Here is a 17,867-nt window from a genome sequence, read left to right as displayed (position 1 = left end):
ACTATGCCTCCATCACAGACCCGCTGAGGAAACTGCTACAGAAGGAGTCGCCGTTTGAATGGACACAGGCCTGCCAACAGGCTTTCGCGGACATCAAGCAAGCCCTCGCCGAGGCTCATCGCCTCGCATATTTTAACCCACAGTGGCACACCGAGGTGGTAGTCGACGCCAGCCCCGTAGGCCTCGGCGCCATTCTGGCCCAAACCAGTGGCGCGGATGTTAACCCCAGACACGTGATTGCATACGCGAGCCGAGCGCTATCAACACCTGAACTAGCCTACTCCCAAGCCGAGAAGGAGAGCTTGGCAGCCGTCTGGGCGTGTGAGCATTTTCATAACTTTATAATCGGAAAGAAGTTTACGCTGATCACCGATCATCAGGCACTCCTCTCATTGTTTGGGAACCCGCATACCAAGATGCCACCGAGGATCGAGAGGTGGGGCATCCGCCTCCAGGAATATGATTACGATATCGTACACCGCCCGGGGGGCGACCTTAACCCCGCTGACTACCTCTCCCGACACCCAGTAGGGGCCCCGCTGGCACGGAAGGGTGACGTTGCGTATGTGCAATATGTGGCGGCTCAGGCGCTGCCCCCGGCACTATCACTTGAAAGGGTAGCGGCCGCATCGGCAGCCGATCCCACGACAGCCCTGGCGATCAGCCTCACGACGGCCAACAAGTGGAAAGATCACCAGAGAGCCACCCTAGCTCACCCGGGCGTGAACAAGCAAGAAATCGAACGGCTAGCCAGGGTCCATGGTGAACTGGCGGTAAAGGACGATAACATTCTGCTCAGAGGGTGCAGGATCGTCATCCCTGCCACACTCAGGAGCGAGGTGGTCAGCATAGCGCACGAAGGTCACAGGGGAGCGGAGAACACAAAGAAGCAGCTCAGATGCCATGTGTGGTTCCCCTTCCTGGACGCAGCTGTGGACGAGTGGGTGAAGAACTGCCACGCCTGTCAGTGCACAGCCCCTGCAGAACGTCCGCCCCCGCTCCAACACACTCAAATACCTGAGCACCCATGGGAACGAGTAGCCATGGATTTTTACGGGCCCACTGAAGCGGGCGACTACATTCTGCTCTTCGTGGATGAACACTCAAGATTCCCGATTGCCAAGAGAGTCAGTTCCACAGCGTTCTCTCAAGTTGCGGCAACGATAGAAGAGGTCTTTAGTGAGTGGGGGATCCCCAAGTGGGTCAAATCCGACAACGGACCACCGTTCTGTGGACACGAATTTGGGACATTGGCAGAGCACCTGGGGTTCAGGCACATGAAGATCACACCACGTCACCCCCAGGCTAATGGAATGGCGGAGCGATTTATGGGATCGATTAAGAAGACCATTCAGAGGGCACGGCTGGACGCCGTTGATACACACCAAGCGCTATGCCGCTTGTTAAGAGACTACAGGAACACTCCTCACGAGGTCACAAATAAGACGCCTGCAGAGCTCATGTTCAGATATGTGGTGCGAACTCGCATCCCGAGGAGTACGGTGCAGGCTGAGCCGGCCGACCAAGATCTGCTCCAGAGAGATGCGGTGGCAAAAGAGGTTGCGAGGCGTCGCACCGATGCACGAAGAGGAGCGGTGCTGCCGGAGCTCCAGGTGGGAGACGAAGTCCTGGTACAGCAGCCGGCAAGCAGGAAGACAGACCCGCGGTTTGCTCCAAGCCCCATGAGGATTGTTGCCATGAAAGGCACGATGGTGACGGCGGAAGATGAGAACAGGACCATCACCAGAAACTGTCAGCAGTTCAGGCCATATACAAGGAGAGAGCCCACGGAAGGAACCCAAAGGGCACTTTCACCGGAACCACGGATGCCGAGGGATGATGAGTGGTTTCCCCCGGAAGGGGACCCCCGGGACATGGCCCAGAGTGAAGTGATTGAAGAGGAGCCTGATCTGGGGACTCGAGGTGAGAGGCCGAGACGGCTCATAAAGAAGCCGATGAGACTTGTTGAAGAGTGTTGAGTTATTTGTTGAGACACAGCGTGTCAAGTTGATGTTTGGACATATTGTCCGGGGGTAGTGTTACCCGGGACTCAAGGGGTTAACGCTCGTGAGCCCCCTCCGTTGGAAAGGCGGAGTTTGACTGGGCAAGGGGGTTATGGGGCACGTGCGCTGCGAGTGCCAGTTCCAGTTTGGTTGTGAAAGAATAAAGAAGTTCCTCTTATCTCTCCGTGTGTGCGTCCTTCATTTGGGCCTAGATCCCTAGGCAACACTCAAGTTAACCACCTTGATTGGGCTCGTCCGGGATTTCATACCCCTAGACCAACGAGCCACGGTCCTTTGAGCATTTGACGGAATTGTCCTCAGCGTTTGCACCCCCCTTAGGATTCGAGGCCAAGAATGCCTTTTCCTGAAGTTTGTTCCTGCCGCTGAAAGCCTTGTCGGTGTATGAGCCAAATGAATGCCCCAGTCGGCACGCTCTGACTGTCTTCACAGGTCTCCTCCTCATCCCGAAGGTTGGTGGCCCATTGACATCAGGGTGGAAGGTGCTTGCGATACACTGTTCCTTCCTTCCTTCCTTCCTTCCTTTATTCCTCTTATGCTGTTTATGTAATAAGAGGGGACGATACACAGAAGAGAGAAAGTGGCCCAACACACTAGACTAGCAGTCTTCTGATCAATCTGCAGCTGGCAAGGTGGGGGAGAGCCTTTATTTTGCACCTGCTGGGATCTGCATTGGCAGAAGCTCTGAGGGCTGGGCCTTTCCTTTTGCCTGTAAAAACAAAAAGCAGCCCTCCTCCCTCCAGCCCTGAGAGCATGGGCGTGACACTGGAAAAAGCAGCATCTCCCCTTTGGTAAAGATGACCATTGCACAGCTGCTCACTCAGAGCTCGATCGTGCTCGATCAGGCTCGATCAGGCGAGATATATTTAGGTCACCAGCAAAGTCTGTTCTCTTTTCTTGCGTAGGGTGAGCATTCACAGAGCCCAGCTTCGTTGACAAGAGTGCAAAAGGTGTATACTAAAAGCTTTCTGCTTTACTTGAGCGCCATGCCCGTTATTATATTTTGGCTGCTCCAAGCAATCTCTGTCCAGCCGATGCAAATTTCCAGCTCAAATTTTCCCAGCACTCAAAAAGTCCCTCCTCCCGCCAGCTCTGCTTTCAGGAAGTTCAGCAGAAGCAGTCCAACTTCTGTTCCCACTTCAGAGGAAAAGCTTTCTCGGGCCAGAGAAAGCCAGGGAATCACTGTACCGGCAAGTGCATTTCTTACAACTGGTAATCCCTCAGAACACAGAAATGAAGAAGCTGTATATGAAAATGTATTATTTCTTTGGTACACTAACCTATGTAACTAATATGGACCATTTCAGAGGACGGAGCGGACCCAACTGTGATCCCAGAGACCCAAATACCCAGCAGTAGGGAAAATAAATCCTCTCTGTGCTCTGCAACATTACATACACAAAATGCAAGCGCGTGCATTTTTTTATTGGCCCCATATACAGAATACATGTGAGGATGCTTGCCTTCCCAGTGTATTTCTCAAGCTCTTGAGAGCATATGCTATTTCCATGGGAACGCAAATAAGTTCATACTTTACATTTGTGTGTGACAAAAGGGGAAAAAAACTATTTTGTGTAAAATGCCAGCAGAGAGTGTTTCTGCCCGGTCTCGAACCGGGGACCTTTCGCGTGTGAGGCGAACGTGATAACCACTACACTACAGAAACAGCTGCTTGCTCACCTTTGTAGGGACTGGGAGAACAGGTGCAAAGGGCAGTGCAAGTGGACCTGCTTAAAGACTAATCAAATGCCTTGCGCCTGAAGCTCACACAATCCAGCCTAAAACATACGTCCTATCAAGCATGCGCACATATACAAGTATGCCAGCTGAGGGCCTATGCAGCGTACAGAGGGAAGGACATATTTCCACTTTGAGATCGGACGGCCAAAACTCACAAGCAAATCAAGGAATGTTACTGAGAGCTAACAGAGAACACAAAGTGCTTGTCGCAAGGACATGGCACGCAAAGAGGTTCAGGAAGTGAATTGTTCATCGACTACTGCTTACCGAGAAAACCAGAGAGTCTGTCCAATGAAAATAACATTGAAAAAACAAAAAAAAGGAGCTCAAGTTAACCACCTTGATTGGGCTCGTCCGGGATTTGAACCCGGGACCTCTCGCACCCAAAGCGAGAATCATACCCCTAGACCAACGAGCCACGGTCCTTTGAGCATTTGACGGAATTGTCCTCAGCGTTTGCACCCCCCTTAGGATTCGAGGCCAAGAATGCCTATTCCTGAAGTTTGTTCCTGCCGCTGAAAGCCTTGTCGGTGTATGAGCCAAATGAATGCCCCAGTCGGCACGCTCTGACTGTCTTCACAGGTCTCCTCCTCATCCCGAAGGTTGGTGGCCCATTGACATCAGGGTGGAAGGTGCTTGCGATACACTGTTCCTTCCTTCCTTCCTTCCTTCCTTTATTCCTCTTATGCTGTTTATGTAATAAGAGGGGACGATACACAGAAGAGAGAAAGTGGCCCAACACACTAGACTAGCAGTCTTCTGATCAATCTGCAGCTGGCAAGGTGGGGGAGAGCCTTTATTTTGCACCTGCTGGGATCTGCATTGGCAGAAGCTCTGAGGGCTGGGCCTTTCCTTTTGCCTGTAAAAACAAAAAGCAGCCCTCCTCCCTCCAGCCCTGAGAGCATGGGCGTGACACTGGAAAAAGCAGCATCTCCCCTTTGGTAAAGATGACCATTGCACAGCTGCTCACTCAGAGCTCGATCGTGCTCGATCAGGCGAGATATATTTAGGTCACCAGCAAAGTCTGTTCTCTTTTCTTGCGTAGGGTGAGCATTCACAGAGCCCAGCTTCGTTGACAAGAGTGCAAAAGGTGTATACTAAAAGCTTTCTGCTTTACTTGAGCGCCATGGCCGTTATTATATTTTGGCTGCTCCAAGCAATCTCTGTCCAGCCGATGCAAATTTCCAGCTCAAATTTTCCCAGCACTCAAAAAGTCCCTCCTCCCGCCAGCTCTGCTTTCAGGAAGTTCAGCAGAAGCAGTCCAACTTCTGTTCCCACTTCAGAGGAAAAGCTTTCTCGGGCCAGAGAAAGCCAGGGAATCACTGTACCGGCAAGTGCATTTCTTACAACTGGTAATCCCTCAGAACACAGAAATGAAGAAGCTGTATATGAAAATGTATTATTTCTTTGGTACACTAACCTATGTAACTAATATGGACCATTTCAGAGGACGGAGCGGACCCAACTGTGATCCCAGAGACCCAAATACCCAGCAGTAGGGAAAATAAATCCTCTCTGCGCTCTGCAACATTACATACACAAAATGCAAGCGCGTGCATTTTTTTATTGGCCCCATATACAGAATACATGTGAGGATGCTTGCCTTCCCAGTGTATTTCTCAAGCTCTTGAGAGCATATGCTATTTCCATGGGAACGCAAATAAGTTCATACTTTACATTTGTGTGTGACAAAAGGGGAAAAAAACTATTTTGTGTAAAATGCCAGCAGAGAGTGTTTCTGCCCGGTCTCGAACCGGGGACCTTTCGCGTGTGAGGCGAACGTGATAACCACTACACTACAGAAACAGCTGCTTGCTCACCTTTGTAGGGACTGGGAGAACAGGTGCAAAGGGCAGTGCAAGTGGACCTGCTTAAAGACTAATCAAATGCCTTGCGCCTGAAGCTCACACAATCCAGCCTAAAACATACGTCCTATCAAGCATGCGCACATATACAAGTATGCCAGCTGAGGGCCTATGCAGCGTACAGAGGGAAGGACATATTTCCACTTTGAGATCGGACGGCCAAAACTCACAAGCAAATCAAGGAATGTTACTGAGAGCTAACAGAGAACACAAAGTGCTTGTCGCAAGGACATGGCACGCAAAGAGGTTCAGGAAGTGAATTGTTCATCGACTACTGCTTACCGAGAAAACCAGAGAGTCTGTCCAATGAAAATAACATTGAAAAAACAAAAAAAAGGAGCTCAAGTTAACCACCTTGATTGGGCTCGTCCAGGATTTGAACCCGGGACCTCTCGCACCCAAAGCGAGAATCATACCCCTAGACCAACGAGCCACGGTCCTTTGAGCATTTGACGGAATTGTCCTCAGCGTTTGCACCCCCCTTAGGATTCGAGGCCAAGAATGCCTATTCCTGAAGTTTGTTCCTGCCGCTGAAAGCCTTGTCGGTGTATGAGCCAAATGAATGCCCCAGTCGGCACGCTCTGACTGTCTTCACAGGTCTCCTCCTCATCCCGAAGGTTGGTGGCCCATTGACATCAGGGTGGAAGGTGCTTGCGATACACTGTTCCTTCCTTCCTTCCTTCCTTCCTTTATTCCTCTTATGCTGTTTATGTAATAAGAGGGGACGATACACAGAAGAGAGAAAGTGGCCCAACACACTAGACTAGCAGTCTTCTGATCAATCTGCAGCTGGCAAGGTGGGGGAGAGCCTTTATTTTGCACCTGCTGGGATCTGCATTGGCAGAAGCTCTGAGGGCTGGGCCTTTCCTTTTGCCTGTAAAAACAAAAAGCAGCCCTCCTCCCTCCAGCCCTGAGAGCATGGGCGTGACACTGGAAAAAGCAGCATCTCCCCTTTGGTAAAGATGACCATTGCACAGCTGCTCACTCAGAGCTCGATCGTGCTCGATCAGGCGAGATATATTTAGGTCACCAGCAAAGTCTGTTCTCTTTTCTTGCGTAGGGTGAGCATTCACAGAGCCCAGCTTCGTTGACAAGAGTGCAAAAGGTGTATACTAAAAGCTTTCTGCTTTACTTGAGCGCCATGGCCGTTATTATATTTTGGCTGCTCCAAGCAATCTCTGTCCAGCCGATGCAAATTTCCAGCTCAAATTTTCCCAGCACTCAAAAAGTCCCTCCTCCCGCCAGCTCTGCTTTCAGGAAGTTCAGCAGAAGCAGTCCAACTTCTGTTCCCACTTCAGAGGAAAAGCTTTCTCGGGCCAGAGAAAGCCAGGGAATCACTGTACCGGCAAGTGCATTTCTTACAACTGGTAATCCCTCAGAACACAGAAATGAAGAAGCTGTATATGAAAATGTATTATTTCTTTGGTACACTAACCTATGTAACTAATATGGACCATTTCAGAGGACGGAGCGGACCCAACTGTGATCCCAGAGACCCAAATACCCAGCAGTAGGGAAAATAAATCCTCTCTGTGCTCTGCAACATTACATACACAAAATGCAAGCGCGTGCATTTTTTTATTGGCCCCATATACAGAATACATGTGAGGATGCTTGCCTTCCCAGTGTATTTCTCAAGCTCTTGAGAGCATATGCTATTTCCATGAGAACGCAAATAAGTTCATACTTTACATTTGTGTGTGACAAAAGGGGAAAAAAACTATTTTGTGTAAAATGCCAGCAGAGAGTGTTTCTGCCCGGTCTCGAACCGGGGACCTTTCGCGTGTGAGGCGAACGTGATAACCACTACACTACAGAAACAGCTGCTTGCTCACCTTTGTAGGGACTGGGAGAACAGGTGCAAAGGGCAGTGCAAGTGGACCTGCTTAAAGACTAATCAAATGCCTTGCGCCTGAAGCTCACACAATCCAGCCTAAAACATACGTCCTATCAAGCATGCGCACATATACAAGTATGCCAGCTGAGGGCCTATGCAGCGTACAGAGGGAAGGACATATTTCCACTTTGAGATCGGACGGCCAAAACTCACAAGCAAATCAAGGAATGTTACTGAGAGCTAACAGAGAACACAAAGTGCTTGTCGCAAGGACATGGCACGCAAAGAGGTTCAGGAAGTGAATTGTTCATCGACTACTGCTTACCGAGAAAACCAGAGAGTCTGTCCAATGAAAATAACATTGAAAAAACAAAAAAAAGGAGCTCAAGTTAACCACCTTGATTGGGCTCGTCCGGGATTTGAACCCGGGACCTCTCGCACCCAAAGCGAGAATCATACCCCTAGACCAACGAGCCACGGTCCTTTGAGCATTTGACGGAATTGTCCTCAGCGTTTGCACCCCCCTTAGGATTCGAGGCCAAGAATGCCTATTCCTGAAGTTTGTTCCTGCCGCTGAAAGCCTTGTCGGTGTATGAGCCAAATGAATGCCCCAGTCGGCACGCTCTGACTGTCTTCACAGGTCTCCTCCTCATCCCGAAGGTTGGTGGCCCATTGACATCAGGGTGGAAGGTGCTTGCGATACACTGTTCCTTCCTTCCTTCCTTCCTTCCTTTATTCCTCTTATGCTGTTTATGTAATAAGAGGGGACGATACACAGAAGAGAGAAAGTGGCCCAACACACTAGACTAGCAGTCTTCTGATCAATCTGCAGCTGGCAAGGTGGGGGAGAGCCTTTATTTTGCACCTGCTGGGATCTGCATTGGCAGAAGCTCTGAGGGCTGGGCCTTTCCTTTTGCCTGTAAAAACAAAAAGCAGCCCTCCTCCCTCCAGCCCTGAGAGCATGGGCGTGACACTGGAAAAAGCAGCATCTCCCCTTTGGTAAAGATGACCATTGCACAGCTGCTCACTCAGAGCTCGATCGTGCTCGATCAGGCGAGATATATTTAGGTCACCAGCAAAGTCTGTTCTCTTTTCTTGCGTAGGGTGAGCATTCACAGAGCCCAGCTTCGTTGACAAGAGTGCAAAAGGTGTATACTAAAAGCTTTCTGCTTTACTTGAGCGCCATGGCCGTTATTATATTTTGGCTGCTCCAAGCAATCTCTGTCCAGCCGATGCAAATTTCCAGCTCAAATTTTCCCAGCACTCAAAAAGTCCCTCCTCCCGCCAGCTCTGCTTTCAGGAAGTTCAGCAGAAGCAGTCCAACTTCTGTTCCCACTTCAGAGGAAAAGCTTTCTCGGGCCAGAGAAAGCCAGGGAATCACTGTACCGGCAAGTGCATTTCTTACAACTGGTAATCCCTCAGAACACAGAAATGAAGAAGCTGTATATGAAAATGTATTATTTCTTTGGTACACTAACCTATGTAACTAATATGGACCATTTCAGAGGACGGAGCGGACCCAACTGTGATCCCAGAGACCCAAATACCCAGCAGTAGGGAAAATAAATCCTCTCTGCGCTCTGCAACATTACATACACAAAATGCAAGCGCGTGCATTTTTTTATTGGCCCCATATACAGAATACATGTGAGGATGCTTGCCTTCCCAGTGTATTTCTCAAGCTCTTGAGAGCATATGCTATTTCCATGGGAACGCAAATAAGTTCATACTTTACATTTGTGTGTGACAAAAGGGGAAAAAAACTATTTTGTGTAAAATGCCAGCAGAGAGTGTTTCTGCCCGGTCTCGAACCGGGGACCTTTCGCGTGTGAGGCGAACGTGATAACCACTACACTACAGAAACAGCTGCTTGCTCACCTTTGTAGGGACTGGGAGAACAGGTGCAAAGGGCAGTGCAAGTGGACCTGCTTAAAGACTAATCAAATGCCTTGCGCCTGAAGCTCACACAATCCAGCCTAAAACATACGTCCTATCAAGCATGCGCACATATACAAGTATGCCAGCTGAGGGCCTATGCAGCGTACAGAGGGAAGGACATATTTCCACTTTGAGATCGGACGGCCAAAACTCACAAGCAAATCAAGGAATGTTACTGAGAGCTAACAGAGAACACAAAGTGCTTGTCGCAAGGACATGGCACGCAAAGAGGTTCAGGAAGTGAATTGTTCATCGACTACTGCTTACCGAGAAAACCAGAGAGTCTGTCCAATGAAAATAACATTGAAAAAACAAAAAAAAGGAGCTCAAGTTAACCACCTTGATTGGGCTCGTCCAGGATTTGAACCCGGGACCTCTCGCACCCAAAGCGAGAATCATACCCCTAGACCAACGAGCCACGGTCCTTTGAGCATTTGACGGAATTGTCCTCAGCGTTTGCACCCCCCTTAGGATTCGAGGCCAAGAATGCCTATTCCTGAAGTTTGTTCCTGCCGCTGAAAGCCTTGTCGGTGTATGAGCCAAATGAATGCCCCAGTCGGCACGCTCTGACTGTCTTCACAGGTCTCCTCCTCATCCCGAAGGTTGGTGGCCCATTGACATCAGGGTGGAAGGTGCTTGCGATACACTGTTCCTTCCTTCCTTCCTTCCTTCCTTTATTCCTCTTATGCTGTTTATGTAATAAGAGGGGACGATACACAGAAGAGAGAAAGTGGCCCAACACACTAGACTAGCAGTCTTCTGATCAATCTGCAGCTGGCAAGGTGGGGGAGAGCCTTTATTTTGCACCTGCTGGGATCTGCATTGGCAGAAGCTCTGAGGGCTGGGCCTTTCCTTTTGCCTGTAAAAACAAAAAGCAGCCCTCCTCCCTCCAGCCCTGAGAGCATGGGCGTGACACTGGAAAAAGCAGCATCTCCCCTTTGGTAAAGATGACCATTGCACAGCTGCTCACTCAGAGCTCGATCGTGCTCGATCAGGCGAGATATATTTAGGTCACCAGCAAAGTCTGTTCTCTTTTCTTGCGTAGGGTGAGCATTCACAGAGCCCAGCTTCGTTGACAAGAGTGCAAAAGGTGTATACTAAAAGCTTTCTGCTTTACTTGAGCGCCATGCCCGTTATTATATTTTGGCTGCTCCAAGCAATCTCTGTCCAGCCGATGCAAATTTCCAGCTCAAATTTTCCCAGCACTCAAAAAGTCCCTCCTCCCGCCAGCTCTGCTTTCAGGAAGTTCAGCAGAAGCAGTCCAACTTCTGTTCCCACTTCAGAGGAAAAGCTTTCTCGGGCCAGAGAAAGCCAGGGAATCACTGTACCGGCAAGTGCATTTCTTACAACTGGTAATCCCTCAGAACACAGAAATGAAGAAGCTGTATATGAAAATGTATTATTTCTTTGGTACACTAACCTATGTAACTAATATGGACCATTTCAGAGGACGGAGCGGACCCAACTGTGATCCCAGAGACCCAAATACCCAGCAGTAGGGAAAATAAATCCTCTCTGTGCTCTGCAACATTACATACACAAAATGCAAGCGCGTGCATTTTTTTATTGGCCCCATATACAGAATACATGTGAGGATGCTTGCCTTCCCAGTGTATTTCTCAAGCTCTTGAGAGCATATGCTATTTCCATGGGAACGCAAATAAGTTCATACTTTACATTTGTGTGTGACAAAAGGGGAAAAAAACTATTTTGTGTAAAATGCCAGCAGAGAGTGTTTCTGCCCGGTCTCGAACCGGGGACCTTTCGCGTGTGAGGCGAACGTGATAACCACTACACTACAGAAACAGCTGCTTGCTCACCTTTGTAGGGACTGGGAGAACAGGTGCAAAGGGCAGTGCAAGTGGACCTGCTTAAAGACTAATCAAATGCCTTGCGCCTGAAGCTCACACAATCCAGCCTAAAACATACGTCCTATCAAGCATGCGCACATATACAAGTATGCCAGCTGAGGGCCTATGCAGCGTACAGAGGGAAGGACATATTTCCACTTTGAGATCGGACGGCCAAAACTCACAAGCAAATCAAGGAATGTTACTGAGAGCTAACAGAGAACACAAAGTGCTTGTCGCAAGGACATGGCACGCAAAGAGGTTCAGGAAGTGAATTGTTCATCGACTACTGCTTACCGAGAAAACCAGAGAGTCTGTCCAATGAAAATAACATTGAAAAAACAAAAAAAAGGAGCTCAAGTTAACCACCTTGATTGGGCTCGTCCGGGATTTGAACCCGGGACCTCTCGCACCCAAAGCGAGAATCATACCCCTAGACCAACGAGCCACGGTCCTTTGAGCATTTGACGGAATTGTCCTCAGCGTTTGCACCCCCCTTAGGATTCGAGGCCAAGAATGCCTATTCCTGAAGTTTGTTCCTGCCGCTGAAAGCCTTGTCGGTGTATGAGCCAAATGAATGCCCCAGTCGGCACGCTCTGACTGTCTTCACAGGTCTCCTCCTCATCCCGAAGGTTGGTGGCCCATTGACATCAGGGTGGAAGGTGCTTGCGATACACTGTTCCTTCCTTCCTTCCTTCCTTCCTTCCTTTATTCCTCTTATGCTGTTTATGTAATAAGAGGGGACGATACACAGAAGAGAGAAAGTGGCCCAACACACTAGACTAGCAGTCTTCTGATCAATCTGCAGCTGGCAAGGTGGGGGAGAGCCTTTATTTTGCACCTGCTGGGATCTGCATTGGCAGAAGCTCTGAGGGCTGGGCCTTTCCTTTTGCCTGTAAAAACAAAAAGCAGCCCTCCTCCCTCCAGCCCTGAGAGCATGGGCGTGACACTGGAAAAAGCAGCATCTCCCCTTTGGTAAAGATGACCATTGCACAGCTGCTCACTCAGAGCTCGATCGTGCTCGATCAGGCTCGATCAGGCGAGATATATTTAGGTCACCAGCAAAGTCTGTTCTCTTTTCTTGCGTAGGGTGAGCATTCACAGAGCCCAGCTTCGTTGACAAGAGTGCAAAAGGTGTATACTAAAAGCTTTCTGCTTTACTTGAGCGCCATGCCCGTTATTATATTTTGGCTGCTCCAAGCAATCTCTGTCCAGCCGATGCAAATTTCCAGCTCAAATTTTCCCAGCACTCAAAAAGTCCCTCCTCCCGCCAGCTCTGCTTTCAGGAAGTTCAGCAGAAGCAGTCCAACTTCTGTTCCCACTTCAGAGGAAAAGCTTTCTCGGGCCAGAGAAAGCCAGGGAATCACTGTACCGGCAAGTGCATTTCTTACAACTGGTAATCCCTCAGAACACAGAAATGAAGAAGCTGTATATGAAAATGTATTATTTCTTTGGTACACTAACCTATGTAACTAATATGGACCATTTCAGAGGACGGAGCGGACCCAACTGTGATCCCAGAGACCCAAATACCCAGCAGTAGGGAAAATAAATCCTCTCTGTGCTCTGCAACATTACATACACAAAATGCAAGCGCGTGCATTTTTTTATTGGCCCCATATACAGAATACATGTGAGGATGCTTGCCTTCCCAGTGTATTTCTCAAGCTCTTGAGAGCATATGCTATTTCCATGGGAACGCAAATAAGTTCATACTTTACATTTGTGTGTGACAAAAGGGGAAAAAAACTATTTTGTGTAAAATGCCAGCAGAGAGTGTTTCTGCCCGGTCTCGAACCGGGGACCTTTCGCGTGTGAGGCGAACGTGATAACCACTACACTACAGAAACAGCTGCTTGCTCACCTTTGTAGGGACTGGGAGAACAGGTGCAAAGGGCAGTGCAAGTGGACCTGCTTAAAGACTAATCAAATGCCTTGCGCCTGAAGCTCACACAATCCAGCCTAAAACATACGTCCTATCAAGCATGCGCACATATACAAGTATGCCAGCTGAGGGCCTATGCAGCGTACAGAGGGAAGGACATATTTCCACTTTGAGATCGGACGGCCAAAACTCACAAGCAAATCAAGGAATGTTACTGAGAGCTAACAGAGAACACAAAGTGCTTGTCGCAAGGACATGGCACGCAAAGAGGTTCAGGAAGTGAATTGTTCATCGACTACTGCTTACCGAGAAAACCAGAGAGTCTGTCCAATGAAAATAACATTGAAAAAACAAAAAAAAGGAGCTCAAGTTAACCACCTTGATTGGGCTCGTCCGGGATTTGAACCCGGGACCTCTCGCACCCAAAGCGAGAATCATACCCCTAGACCAACGAGCCACGGTCCTTTGAGCATTTGACGGAATTGTCCTCAGCGTTTGCACCCCCCTTAGGATTCGAGGCCAAGAATGCCTATTCCTGAAGTTTGTTCCTGCCGCTGAAAGCCTTGTCGGTGTATGAGCCAAATGAATGCCCCAGTCGGCACGCTCTGACTGTCTTCACAGGTCTCCTCCTCATCCCGAAGGTTGGTGGCCCATTGACATCAGGGTGGAAGGTGCTTGCGATACACTGTTCCTTCCTTCCTTCCTTCCTTCCTTTATTCCTCTTATGCTGTTTATGTAATAAGAGGGGACGATACACAGAAGAGAGAAAGTGGCCCAACACACTAGACTAGCAGTCTTCTGATCAATCTGCAGCTGGCAAGGTGGGGGAGAGCCTTTATTTTGCACCTGCTGGGATCTGCATTGGCAGAAGCTCTGAGGGCTGGGCCTTTCCTTTTGCCTGTAAAAACAAAAAGCAGCCCTCCTCCCTCCAGCCCTGAGAGCATGGGCGTGACACTGGAAAAAGCAGCATCTCCCCTTTGGTAAAGATGACCATTGCACAGCTGCTCACTCAGAGCTCGATCGTGCTCGATCAGGCGAGATATATTTAGGTCACCAGCAAAGTCTGTTCTCTTTTCTTGCGTAGGGTGAGCATTCACAGAGCCCAGCTTCGTTGACAAGAGTGCAAAAGGTGTATACTAAAAGCTTTCTGCTTTACTTGAGCGCCATGGCCGTTATTATATTTTGGCTGCTCCAAGCAATCTCTGTCCAGCCGATGCAAATTTCCAGCTCAAATTTTCCCAGCACTCAAAAAGTCCCTCCTCCCGCCAGCTCTGCTTTCAGGAAGTTCAGCAGAAGCAGTCCAACTTCTGTTCCCACTTCAGAGGAAAAGCTTTCTCGGGCCAGAGAAAGCCAGGGAATCACTGTACCGGCAAGTGCATTTCTTACAACTGGTAATCCCTCAGAACACAGAAATGAAGAAGCTGTATATGAAAATGTATTATTTCTTTGGTACACTAACCTATGTAACTAATATGGACCATTTCAGAGGACGGAGCGGACCCAACTGTGATCCCAGAGACCCAAATACCCAGCAGTAGGGAAAATAAATCCTCTCTGCGCTCTGCAACATTACATACACAAAATGCAAGCGCGTGCATTTTTTTATTGGCCCCATATACAGAATACATGTGAGGATGCTTGCCTTCCCAGTGTATTTCTCAAGCTCTTGAGAGCATATGCTATTTCCATGGGAACGCAAATAAGTTCATACTTTACATTTGTGTGTGACAAAAGGGGAAAAAAACTATTTTGTGTAAAATGCCAGCAGAGAGTGTTTCTGCCCGGTCTCGAACCGGGGACCTTTCGCGTGTGAGGCGAACGTGATAACCACTACACTACAGAAACAGCTGCTTGCTCACCTTTGTAGGGACTGGGAGAACAGGTGCAAAGGGCAGTGCAAGTGGACCTGCTTAAAGACTAATCAAATGCCTTGCGCCTGAAGCTCACACAATCCAGCCTAAAACATACGTCCTATCAAGCATGCGCACATATACAAGTATGCCAGCTGAGGGCCTATGCAGCGTACAGAGGGAAGGACATATTTCCACTTTGAGATCGGACGGCCAAAACTCACAAGCAAATCAAGGAATGTTACTGAGAGCTAACAGAGAACACAAAGTGCTTGTCGCAAGGACATGGCACGCAAAGAGGTTCAGGAAGTGAATTGTTCATCGACTACTGCTTACCGAGAAAACCAGAGAGTCTGTCCAATGAAAATAACATTGAAAAAACAAAAAAAAGGAGCTCAAGTTAACCACCTTGATTGGGCTCGTCCAGGATTTGAACCCGGGACCTCTCGCACCCAAAGCGAGAATCATACCCCTAGACCAACGAGCCACGGTCCTTTGAGCATTTGACGGAATTGTCCTCAGCGTTTGCACCCCCCTTAGGATTCGAGGCCAAGAATGCCTATTCCTGAAGTTTGTTCCTGCCGCTGAAAGCCTTGTCGGTGTATGAGCCAAATGAATGCCCCAGTCGGCACGCTCTGACTGTCTTCACAGGTCTCCTCCTCATCCCGAAGGTTGGTGGCCCATTGACATCAGGGTGGAAGGTGCTTGCGATACACTGTTCCTTCCTTCCTTCCTTCCTTCCTTTATTCCTCTTATGCTGTTTATGTAATAAGAGGGGACGATACACAGAAGAGAGAAAGTGGCCCAACACACTAGACTAGCAGTCTTCTGATCAATCTGCAGCTGGCAAGGTGGGGGAGAGCCTTTATTTTGCACCTGCTGGGATCTGCATTGGCAGAAGCTCTGAGGGCTGGGCCTTTCCTTTTGCCTGTAAAAACAAAAAGCAGCCCTCCTCCCTCCAGCCCTGAGAGCATGGGCGTGACACTGGAAAAAGCAGCATCTCCCCTTTGGTAAAGATGACCATTGCACAGCTGCTCACTCAGAGCTCGATCGTGCTCGATCAGGCGAGATATATTTAGGTCACCAGCAAAGTCTGTTCTCTTTTCTTGCGTAGGGTGAGCATTCACAGAGCCCAGCTTCGTTGACAAGAGTGCAAAAGGTGTATACTAAAAGCTTTCTGCTTTACTTGAGCGCCATGGCCGTTATTATATTTTGGCTGCTCCAAGCAATCTCTGTCCAGCCGATGCAAATTTCCAGCTCAAATTTTCCCAGCACTCAAAAAGTCCCTCCTCCCGCCAGCTCTGCTTTCAGGAAGTTCAGCAGAAGCAGTCCAACTTCTGTTCCCACTTCAGAGGAAAAGCTTTCTCGGGCCAGAGAAAGCCAGGGAATCACTGTACCGGCAAGTGCATTTCTTACAACTGGTAATCCCTCAGAACACAGAAATGAAGAAGCTGTATATGAAAATGTATTATTTCTTTGGTACACTAACCTATGTAACTAATATGGACCATTTCAGAGGACGGAGCGGACCCAACTGTGATCCCAGAGACCCAAATACCCAGCAGTAGGGAAAATAAATCCTCTCTGTGCTCTGCAACATTACATACACAAAATGCAAGCGCGTGCATTTTTTTATTGGCCCCATATACAGAATACATGTGAGGATGCTTGCCTTCCCAGTGTATTTCTCAAGCTCTTGAGAGCATATGCTATTTCCATGAGAACGCAAATAAGTTCATACTTTACATTTGTGTGTGACAAAAGGGGAAAAAAACTATTTTGTGTAAAATGCCAGCAGAGAGTGTTTCTGCCCGGTCTCGAACCGGGGACCTTTCGCGTGTGAGGCGACCGTGATAACCACTACACTACAGAAACAGCTGCTTGCTCACCTTTGTAGGGACTGGGAGAACAGGTGCAAAGGGCAGTGCAAGTGGACCTGCTTAAAGACTAATCAAATGCCTTGCGCCTGAAGCTCACACAATCCAGCCTAAAACATACGTCCTATCAAGCATGCGCACATATACAAGTATGCCAGCTGAGGGCCTATGCAGCGTACAGAGGGAAGGACATATTTCCACTTTGAGATCGGACGGCCAAAACTCACAAGCAAATCAAGGAATGTTACTGAGAGCTAACAGAGAACACAAAGTGCTTGTCGCAAGGACATGGCACGCAAAGAGGTTCAGGAAGTGAATTGTTCATCGACTACTGCTTACCGAGAAAACCAGAGAGTCTGTCCAATGAAAATAACATTGAAAAAACAAAAAAAAGGAGCTCAAGTTAACCACCTTGATTGGGCTCGTCCGGGATTTGAACCCGGGACCTCTCGCACCCAAAGCGAGAATCATACCCCTAGACCAACGAGCCACGGTCCTTTGAGCATTTGACGGAATTGTCCTCAGCGTTTGCACCCCCCTTAGGATTCGAGGCCAAGAATGCCTTTTCCTGAAGTTTGTTCCTGCCGCTGAAAGCCTTGTCGGTGTATGAGCCAAATGAATGCCCCAGTCGGCACGCTCTGACTGTCTTCACAGGTCTCCTCCTCATCCCGAAGGTTGGTGGCCCATTGACATCAGGGTGGAAGGTGCTTGCGATACACTGTTCCTTCCTTCCTTCCTTCCTTCCTTTATTCCTCTTATGCTGTTTATGTAATAAGAGGGGACGATACACAGAAGAGAGAAAGTGGCCCAACACACTAGACTAGCAGTCTTCTGATCAATCTGCAGCTGGCAAGGTGGGGGAGAGCCTTTATTTTGCACCTGCTGGGATCTGCATTGGCAGAAGCTCTGAGGGCTGGGCCTTTCCTTTTGCCTGTAAAAACAAAAAGCAGCCCTCCTCCCTCCAGCCCTGAGAGCATGGGCGTGACACTGGAAAAAGCAGCATC

General features: G+C 48.8%; 15 non-coding genes across 15 annotated transcripts; all 15 read right to left on the bottom strand.

The window, feature by feature from the left end:
• Nucleotides 1-3,614: 3,614 nt before the first annotated feature.
• TRNAV-CAC (transfer RNA valine (anticodon CAC)) lies at nt 3,615-3,687 on the bottom strand. The gene has a single exon. It is a non-coding gene; the product is annotated as a tRNA-Val (tRNA).
• A 420-nt stretch (nt 3,688-4,107) lies between these two features.
• TRNAP-UGG (transfer RNA proline (anticodon UGG)) lies at nt 4,108-4,179 on the bottom strand. Its single transcript has one exon. It is a non-coding gene; the product is annotated as a tRNA-Pro (tRNA).
• Nucleotides 4,180-5,494: 1,315 nt separating this feature from the next.
• TRNAV-CAC (transfer RNA valine (anticodon CAC)) lies at nt 5,495-5,567 on the bottom strand. The gene has a single exon. It is a non-coding gene; the product is annotated as a tRNA-Val (tRNA).
• Nucleotides 5,568-5,987: 420 nt separating this feature from the next.
• TRNAP-UGG (transfer RNA proline (anticodon UGG)) lies at nt 5,988-6,059 on the bottom strand. The gene has a single exon. It is a non-coding gene; the product is annotated as a tRNA-Pro (tRNA).
• Nucleotides 6,060-7,374: 1,315 nt separating this feature from the next.
• Nucleotides 7,375-7,447, bottom strand: TRNAV-CAC (transfer RNA valine (anticodon CAC)). The gene has a single exon. It is a non-coding gene; the product is annotated as a tRNA-Val (tRNA).
• A 420-nt stretch (nt 7,448-7,867) lies between these two features.
• Nucleotides 7,868-7,939, bottom strand: TRNAP-UGG (transfer RNA proline (anticodon UGG)). The gene has a single exon. It is a non-coding gene; the product is annotated as a tRNA-Pro (tRNA).
• Nucleotides 7,940-9,254: 1,315 nt separating this feature from the next.
• Nucleotides 9,255-9,327, bottom strand: TRNAV-CAC (transfer RNA valine (anticodon CAC)). Its single transcript has one exon. It is a non-coding gene; the product is annotated as a tRNA-Val (tRNA).
• A 420-nt stretch (nt 9,328-9,747) lies between these two features.
• On the bottom strand, nt 9,748-9,819 carry TRNAP-UGG (transfer RNA proline (anticodon UGG)). Its single transcript has one exon. It is a non-coding gene; the product is annotated as a tRNA-Pro (tRNA).
• Nucleotides 9,820-11,134: 1,315 nt separating this feature from the next.
• On the bottom strand, nt 11,135-11,207 carry TRNAV-CAC (transfer RNA valine (anticodon CAC)). The gene has a single exon. It is a non-coding gene; the product is annotated as a tRNA-Val (tRNA).
• Nucleotides 11,208-11,627: 420 nt separating this feature from the next.
• TRNAP-UGG (transfer RNA proline (anticodon UGG)) lies at nt 11,628-11,699 on the bottom strand. The gene has a single exon. It is a non-coding gene; the product is annotated as a tRNA-Pro (tRNA).
• Nucleotides 11,700-13,028: 1,329 nt separating this feature from the next.
• TRNAV-CAC (transfer RNA valine (anticodon CAC)) lies at nt 13,029-13,101 on the bottom strand. Its single transcript has one exon. It is a non-coding gene; the product is annotated as a tRNA-Val (tRNA).
• A 420-nt stretch (nt 13,102-13,521) lies between these two features.
• On the bottom strand, nt 13,522-13,593 carry TRNAP-UGG (transfer RNA proline (anticodon UGG)). Its single transcript has one exon. It is a non-coding gene; the product is annotated as a tRNA-Pro (tRNA).
• A 1,315-nt stretch (nt 13,594-14,908) lies between these two features.
• Nucleotides 14,909-14,981, bottom strand: TRNAV-CAC (transfer RNA valine (anticodon CAC)). The gene has a single exon. It is a non-coding gene; the product is annotated as a tRNA-Val (tRNA).
• Nucleotides 14,982-15,401: 420 nt separating this feature from the next.
• TRNAP-UGG (transfer RNA proline (anticodon UGG)) lies at nt 15,402-15,473 on the bottom strand. Its single transcript has one exon. It is a non-coding gene; the product is annotated as a tRNA-Pro (tRNA).
• A 1,808-nt stretch (nt 15,474-17,281) lies between these two features.
• TRNAP-UGG (transfer RNA proline (anticodon UGG)) lies at nt 17,282-17,353 on the bottom strand. The gene has a single exon. It is a non-coding gene; the product is annotated as a tRNA-Pro (tRNA).
• Nucleotides 17,354-17,867: the final 514 nt, after the last annotated feature.

Source organism: Ambystoma mexicanum, chromosome 2q (assembly GCF_040938575.1).
Source record: "Ambystoma mexicanum isolate Mex_15411 chromosome 2q, UKY_AmexF1_1, whole genome shotgun sequence".
In the NCBI taxonomy this organism is placed as follows: domain Eukaryota; kingdom Metazoa; phylum Chordata; class Amphibia; order Caudata; family Ambystomatidae; genus Ambystoma; species Ambystoma mexicanum.
This window is presented reverse-complemented; position numbering and strand designations above follow the sequence as displayed.